Below are 11326 nucleotides of genomic sequence, written 5' to 3' on the forward strand. Positions count from 1 at the left end.
ATGTATATTAATATCTTTATAATTTATACTTTTCTATTACTATACAAACACATTTTATATAAACACTGACTAAGAAATGTTGGTCCTGAAGCACAAGTGTGACGATGGTTAAACCACTACATGCATAGTGCATACTACTTTGAAGCAGTTCATGCCCTAAAGCCTGCCTCACTGAAAGACTACATGCTAACTGACTGAATGATTACAGTACTATAAGGAGAGAGACTGGGTGAATTCACAGTTGTTTGAATTTTACTTCATTGAATAGATCACTACATGCTACTAAAAGAATCACTATGGGTTTGCAACAGCAGTCACAGTGTGTTTGCTGGAGTGTATGCATAGTGACTGTGGAAAAGTAGGCCTGATGCACAAGTGTAAAACTGGTTAGACCACTACATATATAGTGGATAGTTACTTCAAACAGTCCTTGTGAAAATGCATGCTTCACTGCATGAGTACCTGAATACTGACTGAAACATTAGAGTAATGCAAGGATAGTACCTGAATGAATCTTTTAAGGGTTTGGGTTTTTGTGCAGTAAAGATTAGTACATGGTGCCGGATCAGTCACTAAAGGAGAGCAAGGGGATTGACAGGGTGTCTGCTGGATGTGTATGGATACTGACTGGTGAATTGAAGTTGTGAAAGAAAATTGTGTACGTGGTTAGAGGCCTACATGCATAGTGGATAGGCGTTTGAATCAATCCATGTGCTAAGGCCTGCCTCACTCCATTAGTACTTGGGTATGGACTGAATGTTTAGAGTATTGCAAGGAGAGTGCCTGCATGAATTTATAAGTGTTTGTTTTTTGGCACAGTTAATGGATTACTTGATGTTACTGAATAAATCACTGGAGAAGGGTAAAGGGAGAGACAGGGTGTTTGCTAGAACTGTATGGATACTGACTGGGATATTGATGGTGTGAAAGACAAGTGTGTAGGTGGCTAGATGCCTGCATGCACAGTGGATGGACGTTTGAAACAGTCCATGGGCTAACGCCTGGGTCACTGCATAACTACCTGGGTACTGACTGAATCATTAAAGTACTGAAAGGAGAGTGCCTGGGTGAATCTTTTTAAGTTTTTGGGTTTTGGCGCAGTGAATAAATTAGTACATAGTGCCGAATGAGTCAGTGGAAGTGTGCAAGTGGAGTGACAGGGCGTTTATTGGAGTTTATAAATACTGACTGGGAAATTGAAGGTCTGAAAGACAATTGTGTAGGTGGTTAGAGTATACCATGCATAGTGGGTACGCATTTGAATCAATCCATGTGCTAAGGCCTGCCTCACTCTATTACTACTTGGATGTTAACTGAATGTTTACAGTATTGCAAGGAGAGTGCAAGGGTGAATTGATAAGTGTTTGGGTTTTGGCGCAGTGAATGGATTACTACATGGTGCTGAATAAGTCACTGGAAGAGTGCAAGGGGAGTGTCAGGGTGTTTGCTGGAAGTACATGGATACTGACTGGGGAATTCAAGCTGTTAAAGACAAGTGTATAGTAGGTTAGAAGCCTGCATGCATACTGGATAGACATTTGAAGCAGTCCATGTGGTAATGCATGGTTCACTGCATGAGTACCTGGGTACTGACTGAATCATTAGACTACTGCTAGGAGAGTGCCTGGGTGAAACTTTTAAGTTTTTCGGTTTTGGCGCAGTGAATAGATTAGTACATGGTACTGGATCAGTCACTGGAGGTGTGCACGATGAGTGACAGGGTGTTTATTGAAGTATATAGATACTGACTAGTTAATTGAAGAAGTGAAAGACAAGTGTATAGGTGGTTAGAGGCCTGCATGCATAGTGGATAGGCGTTTGAATCAATGCATGTGCTAAGACCTGCCTCACTCCATTAGTACTTGGGTACTGACTGAATGTTTAGAGTATTGTAAGGAGAGTGCCTTCATGAATTTATAAGTGTTTGTTTTTTGGCACAGTTAATGGATTACTTCATGGAATTGAATAAATCACTGGACAAGTGGAAAGGTAGTGACAGGGTGTTTGCAAGAACTGTATGAATACTGTCTGGGGTATTGAAATTGTGAAAGACAAGTGTGTAGGTGACTAGAGGCCTGCATGCATAGTGGATAGACGTGTAAACAGTCCATGAGCTAAGGCCTCTGTCACTGCACGATTACCTGGGTACTGACTGAATCATTACAGTACTGTAAGGAGAGTGCCTGGGTTAATCTTTTTAAGTTTTGGGGTTTTGGCGCAGTGAATAGATTAGTACATAGTGCCAGATGAGTCACTAAAGGTGTGCAAGTGGACTGAAAGAGTGTTTACTGGAGTTTATAGATACTGACTGGGAAATTGAAGGTCTGAAAGACAATTGTGTAGGTGGTTAGAGGCCTCCATGCATAGTGGATACGCATTTGAATCAATCCATGTGCTAAGGCCTGCCTAACTCCATTACTACTTGGATATTAACTGAATGTTTACAGTATTGCAAGGAGAGTTCCTGGGTGAATTTATAAGTGTTTAGGTTTTGGCACAGTAAATGGATTACTACATGATGCTGAATGAGTCACTGAAGAAGTATAAGAGGAGTGACAGGGTGTTTGTAGGAACTGTAGGAATACTGTCTGGGGTATTGAAGATGTGAAAGACAAATGTGCAGGTGGTTAGAGGACTGCATGCATAGTGGATTGGCGTTTGAGTCAATCCATGTGCTAAAGCCTGCCTCACTCCATTACTACTTGGATATTAACTGAATGTGATTCTAGACAAGCAACACTATCCCTTGGAGTTTACCAAAACTCATTCACTACTCTGGAAGGAGTAAGGGGACTGCACACAATCTACATATTTCATTACTGCACTTTAGTGTCAAAGCCTGACTCATTTTGTGAATGCATAAGCAATCACTGGCTTCTAATACTACTAAAACTTGACAACATGGAAATCCCTTCACTAATTACCTTTAGGAAAAATCTAAAAGCCTTCTTGTTTCAAATGTAAATCCCCTCAGAGATAGCTTCTTCCCATCCCTCAGTTTAGTCTCCCAGTCAGCGCCTAGATGCCCCAGGGGGAGTTGTGCGCTTTATAAGAAAAATTTAACATTACATAACACAACATGACAGGGTTTTAAGCCATTATCTATCAGCAAATGCATGATGTAACCAAATGCTTCTCTCACAATGGTTGCCCAAATGCACACAGACTCACAGTGTGATTCTAGACAAGCAACACTATCCCTTGGACTTTACCAAAACACATTCACTGCTCTGGAAGGGGTAAGGGACTGCACACAATCAACATACTTCAGTACTGTACTTTAGTGTCAAAGCCTGACTCATTTTATCAATGCATAACCAAAGACTGGCTTCTAATGCTACTAAAACTTGACAACATGACCGTTTTTAAAACAGTTGTCTGTCAGCAAATATACAATGTAACCAAATGCTTCTCTCACAATGGTTACCCAAATGCACACAGACTCACAGTGTGATTCTAGACAAGCAACACTATCCCTTGGAGTTTACGAAAACTCATTCACTACTCTGGAAGGGGTAAGGGGACTGCACACAATCTACATATTTCAGTACTGCACTTTAGTGTCAAAGCCTAACTCATTTTATAAATGCATAGGCAATGACTGGCTTCTAATGCTACTAAAACTTGACAACATGACAGGTTTTAAAAGAGTTATCTGTCAGCAAATACACGATGTTAGCAAATGCTTTGGTTACCTAAATGCACACAGACTCACAGTGTGATTCTAGACAAGCAACACTATCCCCTGTACTTTACCAAAACACATTCACTACTCAGGAAGAGGTAAAGTAACTGCACACTTTCTACATATTTCAGTACTGCACTTTAGTGTCAAAGCTTGACTCATTTTCCAAATATATAAGCAATGACTGGCTTCTAATTCTACCAAAACTTGAGAACAGGAAAGGTTTTTAAGCAGTTATGTGTATGCAAAGATATGAAGTACCCAAATGCTTCTCTCACAGTGGTTCCCAAATACACACAGACTCTCAGTGTGATTCTAGACAAGCAACACTCTTCCAAGACACAATCACTAGTCTAAAAGGGGTAAGGTGACGGCACACATTCTACATATTTCAATAATGCACACTACTGTGAAAGCCTGACTCATTTTGCAATGGCATAAGCAATGACTGGCCTCTAATACTACTCAAACTTGACAACAAAACAGGTTTTAAAGCAGTTATCTGCCAACAAATACATGATGTTAACAAATGCTTTTCTCACAATAATTGCCCAAATGCACACAGACTCACAGTGTGATTGTAGACAGCCAACTATCCCTTGTACAAGATACATTTACTAGTCTATAAGATGTAAGGTGACTGCACACATTGCAGAAAATCTTCTACTACACGTTAGTACCAAAATGTTTCTCTCAAAATGATTTCTAAATGCACACAGACTCACTGTGTGATTCTAGACAAACAACCCTAACCCTTGCACTGTACCAAAACACATTTCTTAATCTAGAAGGAGTACTACATTTTAAAGTAGAAACATGACTCATTTTGCAAATACATAAACACTGACTGGTTTCTAATTCTACCAAAACATAAAAACAGCACATGAAAAACACAAATACTTATCACAGAATGGTTTCTACATGCACACACACTGACATAAGATTGTAGACAAAAAAAGTACTCCATGCACTTTAGCAGGAGAAATACATTAGTCTTATTAAAATCAAAATAGACCACATACATCCCCTCACAATTAAATAACTCACCTTTCAAGTTGTTTTGTAGATTAAGAAGTATGTCAGTCACACACCAGATTTTCTTAAAAAAAGAATCTCTGCACTGTGCACCTGTCAGCAAAACCAAAGAATGGCAAAGTTTCCCTCTCATTTTGCACACATATACATGTAAACATCAAATCACATTCCTTCCCACATTAATTCAAAAGCTTACACACATTTCTATTGGTTAAACAATTCAACCCTTTCCAAATGACATAAATTTGAACCCTACCCCCAATCTGCCTTCTGCCTGTTACCATAGAAACAGTTCATGGAACACTGAACTGAGCACACAGGTCACAAGTTCAGCACACAATGTTGCTAATCAAAACAGCAAGTGTGCTTGACTTTTCAACATATCAGCTTATCATATATAATGTTCCTTTCAATCAGTTTTTGTTAACCAATAAGAATCATGCGTTTAAAAAACAGAAACATGCACCCTAGTTTTCAGTGTAGAAGGTTGTCAAACAACCAATCATTTCTTTTCTTTTTTCAAAACTGCATCTTATCCACCATTTTAGAAAAATCTTACTTTTCAAACTGCCATTTCATTTACAGAGACCATCTGAGTGCATCCAGACCTCCCTTCAAGATGCTTAGTGTGTGGATTGTGGTACACAGCTATATTTTCTGGAGCTAAAGGTATGCAGAAAACAAAGGCATTCACAAAGACCTAGGTTTGCCAAATGTAGACATTAAATGGATTGGACAGAGAGGGTTAAAGTGGCACCAATTGATGCCATTGGTAAAATCCTTTATGCATCTTCAACACCCTGACCTCATAATAGTGCACTGTGGTGGCAATGACCTAGGCACTTTGACTGGGGTAGGTCTGGAAATGCTTATGAAGGACACCTTCGCAGAATTGATTTCACTTTTTCCCAAAACTGCCTTTGTGTATTCTAACTTATGCCAAAGGCAGAAATGGAACTGGTCCAATCATTGTTGTCCACAGATTGAGAAAGCTAGGAAACATGTGAATAAATCTGTTTCTGCTTTTCTCCGAGACTATAGAATGGGGTCCATTTACAATAACAATCTGCGTTTTCATATGCAAGAGATGTATAGGAGAGATGAAGTACACTTTACTGATGAAGGAAACAGAGTCTTCCTCAACAACTTTAGACTCTGTATAGGTACTTACTTATAAGTACCAAAAACTCTCAATGAACACAACGGCTCTTTGTAGAGCCACTCAATAACGAAACATATAAGCTTGATGTTTATCTCCCAAAAATTTCAGTCTTTTTTGCTTGGAGTTGCACACCCAACGCGTTAGGAACCGCGCACCCTACGCGAGAGAAATCGTGCACCCAACGCATTAGGATGCGCGACTCCTAATTTTTCCGTAAAAAAAAAAAATAGCCCTTATCACTAATTTGTATTATCCCCAGGGACCCCAACCCCGGGGCTTATAAAAAACCATTGGGGAGCGTGGGGGGAGCCCCAACGCCACCACGGTCCCAGCCGGCTCCCCGCGTCCTTCAGGAGCCGGCATTGCTTTTCCACATGGGGAGCTGCTGACATGCCCCGCTCTCTCTTTCAAAATCCAAACGAAGTTTGCTATGGGAGGGCAGGAGACTCCCGCCCTCTCATAGCAAACAACAGTGTCCTGGGGGTGGGCACCCCAGGACACTGTTGGAGCCGGCCCTGGGGGGCGGCTGTCCCCAGGGCCCTCGAGGGCTCCAGGAGGGGGCCTCACAGCCCCCCTCCCTCAATCAATAAAGCCCCGGGGGGTGGTGGTCCTCAGGGCTTGGGGGGGCCGTTCAGCCCCCCCACTCTATTTATTTTCTAGCCCCGGGGGGTAGCAGTCCCTGGGGCTGGAGGACCCCCAATAATTTTTTACGCATTTTGCCCCCGGGATTTGGCCCCCCCGGGGGCTAATTATTAAGGAAGCGCAGAAGCCCGCGCTTTGTTTTTTTTTTACGGCCTGATCCGCGCACCCTGCGCGTATTTTGCCGTTTAAAAAAGAAAGGGGCTCTGGGAGTCCTTCTGGGACCCCCTAATCAACTCTAGAGGGTCAGAGTATTTCTACCCTGCCCCCTTTATATCTTTCACACACTTATTTCCCTTACTTCTTCAGTCTCGCTTCTACCGAGGCACAAAATGGCTGCCAACAGTTCCTGGTTTCGAATGTTCACAGACACTTGACTGCCAATTAGCATTCAGCGCGTGATCGTGAGGGTGCGCACACGGTGCGCATAGGGTGCGCAGATCCTCCGAGGCCATAGCTATATATGTACTTTTAACTCTAATTGTCTCAGGAACTACTGAATGGATTTACACCATTTAAGCAAAAGCCACGAATCTGAACTGAGGACTACCTTTTTGCCAAATTTGGTGTAATTCCATTCAGCTGTTCGGGCTGTAACTGCGGCTAACAGTCCTATGGGAAAATGCATGGGGAAAACACGTTTTGGGACCCCCCTTTTTTCTCGGCCCCCGCTTGACGAATCACCCCGAAACTTTCAGGATAGGAGTGGACCGGAGCTGGCCAAAAGTTTGGAAAATTTTGCAAAGATTCGTCAACCGACGCCGGACTTATTGGGAATAGAATGTTGTGGATTTCCTATGGAAAATAGGTCCTAACTATAACTACCTTATATATATATATATTCACTGAAAAAACCATAGGTTTCACACACGTTATAGTTAGGAATTAGCATTTAAAAAACCTTGCAAATTCACTTAAAAAACCATAGGTTTCACACATGTTATAGTTAGCTGGGCATTTCACTCGTGAAAAACCAATGAAATTCCCCCGTTATAGTTAGTGCAGGCAACTATAACTCACGCGACCGCAATCCTCTGCTGATGACGTCAGATATTACATCACTGTATTTAGACACTTATTTACCCATGTCTTCTTCCATTAATTTTTAGCTATACATATATTACAAATATTTTTTTTTCAGAAAAACACATATGTCATCAGTGATGTAATATCTGACGTCATCAGCAGAGGATTGCGGTCGCGTGAGTTATAGTTGCCTGCACTAACTATAACGGGGGAATTTCATTGGTTTTTCACGAGTGAAATGCCCAGCTAACTATAACATGTGTGAAACCTATGGTTTTTTAAGTGAATTTGCAAGGTTTTTTAAATGCTAATTCCTAACTATAACGTGTGTGAAACCTATGGTTTTTTCAGTGAATTTGTACGGTTTTTTAAATGCTAAGTTATGTATTTATTTATTTATTTATTTATTTTTAAGGTTTTTCACCATTCAGATGGAGCGTGGACCACAGGGTTAGCGGTTTGAATAATTTACTATTCCTCAGCAAAAGGCAAAGCAGCCATTACGCGTTTCAGCCCCGGAGGGCCTTGATCACATGACATATGTATATATATATATATATATATATATATATATGTATATAATAAAATAATAAATATTAAGTATATTAAATATTTAAACATTATTGTTTATATAAAATAAATTAGATTTACTATATGTTTGAACAAATTTAACAAATTCATATAATTTAAAAAAAGTTAAACACACATATATTAATAAATATATATATATTTACTTTACAACAATTATTAAATTAATAATTTTAATGTATTTTATATTTTTTTTAATTATAAACAACTATAACAAATAAATATATATATATATTAAATCTATAAAAAAATTCTAATTAAATTAAAACATTAAACTTTTTAAAAATCTTTAAACTTAGTCAAAATAATTTTCCACTTAACAAATATTAATAATCCAAAATATTATAATTTCAAATAAACAAAACATAATAATTTAAATTATAACAATGCAAAATTAATTATAACATTTAATACGCATTCTGTTCCCACTACAATTTAAACAAAAACAACGCAAACTATTAAAAGAAATATATAAACAATTCATCACTACCATTTAGCACAACACATAAATATTATCACTGATTAAAAAAAAAAAATCTCCCTCTAATAAATGCAACAGTAGTACAATTGATAAATTACCCATAGAAAATATTTACATCACCCATTCCAGCCAATACAACACCAAGGGAACTATTAAAGAGCAGATGGGTAAAATTTAATATTCCCACTCCAGTCAGTGCAACAGTAGGGAAAGTGTTGGATTGCGGAGGGGTATAAATTACTATCCCCAGTCCAATGAGTGCAACAGTAGGGAAAGTGTTGGATAGTGGAGTGATATAAATGACTATTCCCACTCCAATGAGTGCAACAGTAGGGAAAATGTAGGATAGCGGAGGGGTAAAGTTACTATTCCCACTCCAATGAGTGCAACAGTAGGGAAAGTGTTGGATAGTGGGGGGTAAAACTTACTATTCACACTCCAGTGAGTGGCACACTAGGGAAAGTGTTGGATTGCGGAGGGGTAAAAATTATTACTCCCACTCCAATGAGGGCAACAGTAGGAAAAGTTTTGGATAGCAGAGGGGTATAAATTACTATTTCCATTCCAATGAGTGCAGCAATAGGGAAAGTGTTGGGTAGCGAAGGGATAACATTTACTATTCCCACTCAAGTCAGTGCAACATTAGGGAAAGTGATGGATAGCGGAGGGGTAAAAATTGTTATTTCCACTCCAATGAGTGCAACAGTAGGGAAAGTGTTGGATAGCGGAGGGGTATAAATTACTATTCCCACTCTGATGAGAGCAACAGTAGGGAAAGTGTTGGTTAGCGGAGGGGTAAAAATTACGTGAGTGCAACAGTAGGGAAAGTGTTGGATTGCGGAGGGGTAAAATTTACTATTCCCACTCCAGTCAATTCAAAATTTAAAAACAAACAAAATATCAACAAAATGAAAATATTTAAAAAACGAAATAAATAAAAAATATACAAATATGTTAAAAATTAAAAACAAATATTTAATATTAAAAATAAAAAAAATGAAAACATTATAATTTTAAAACCATATCACAAATACAAACAAATAGTATATTAAATAAAATTAAAAAAAGGTATTTTTCAAACAAATAAGGTGCCGATTCCAATCCTGTAAAACCCGGTCGTACGGTAATTTTTTTTAACGGATCGGAATCGGCACCTAAATGTTTTCATTTAGAAATTATTTATTAACAAAAACATTAATTATTACATACATTAAGGGGCCTATTAGGATGGCGGTCGGAAAACCACCCTGACCTCCATGGAAGCGGAAAACAACCGCCCGCCGGCACCGTGGAAAAACCGGCAGCCCAATTAGGATCATCCGCCAAAAAACACCGACCGTGGAGGAACGGGGCCAAGAAAAACTGCCCATAGCGGGTGGTGATTTCCAAAATCCATCCGCGGCGGTCGGATACGCTGCGGACAAATACCAACCCGCCGCAAGCATAGCGGAGATACGGCACGGGAAATTAGGATATCCCCGACATCCCGCAGTATGTACCGCTGTTAACGACCGCCGCGGTCGCACACTGGGATGAATGGGAGAGCCAACGAAAGAGCTGCAGCACAGCCACAGCTGCGAACGATCCGTGAAAAATATGGCGAACGAGACAAAAAAAACACAATAAGGTTAAAAAGTGCACACAGCAAACTAGCCATGCCCCCCAAATACACAAAACACACCCCAATGACACAACCACATGGCAAAAAGAAAAATACATTTCCCAGGACAACACACATACCACACCTGACAGCAATACCCCATTTGGACACACCCACATAGCTGAGTATAAAACCAGTCCCTTCCCTCACCACAATCCTTTGCAATACTCCAGGAGAGACGGGACATATACCCCAGCTTAAAGGAGAGGCAAAGAACACAACATCACTAGCCACACCACACACAGCACCACCACCACTTCCACACCTGCACCGCTAACACCCCTGCACATCACACACCATACACATCACAACCACACCCACCACTCACACCCCTGCACCCACAACCACTTTGCACACCACACACCATGGCAACACAGAAAATGCCCACATTCACAGAGAGTGAGCTGACAGTCATGGTAAATGAGATAGTCAGTGTGGAACCACAACTGTTTGGTAGCCTGGTCCAACAGACACCATTAGCCACAAGGACACAAATGTGGGCAAGGATGGTCCAAAGGGTCAATGCAGTAGGGACCACCCCAAAATCCAAAAAGGAGATCATGAAGCGGTGGCATGATCTGAAGAGGGTTGTCAAAGAGAGGAAAAGCAAGAACCGTGAGCTGGCTCAGAGGACTGGCGGTGGCCCTCCCAATCCACCAAAACCCTTCACACCATGGGAGGAGAAGGTGCTTGCCATACTGCATCCCGAGAGTCTCACAGGAGTAGCTGGGGGAGTGGAGGCTGGAAAGTACAAACAAATGACTACCAACACACTGCTATGTACTGTCTTGCACAACTACAAAGCTACACCACCTAGGACAAATTCCATTCATCTGCACCACACACTCACAAAAACATGTTTCACAGATCCAACATTCACACAGTCCCATTCTCCCCAAACGTAGCTACCAACATTACCATGTGGGCATGTGTACAGGCAGAGAGCACTCCAACTCCCACCAGGCCCCCTTATCCCACAGCATCAGCAAGATGGAGTCCTCACCCCACCCCACCCAGAAGCATGTGTCAGCCATTACATTACCCTCATCA

Source organism: Triturus cristatus, chromosome 5_1, assembly GCF_964204655.1.
Source record: "Triturus cristatus chromosome 5_1, aTriCri1.1, whole genome shotgun sequence".
NCBI classification, from domain to species: domain Eukaryota; kingdom Metazoa; phylum Chordata; class Amphibia; order Caudata; family Salamandridae; genus Triturus; species Triturus cristatus.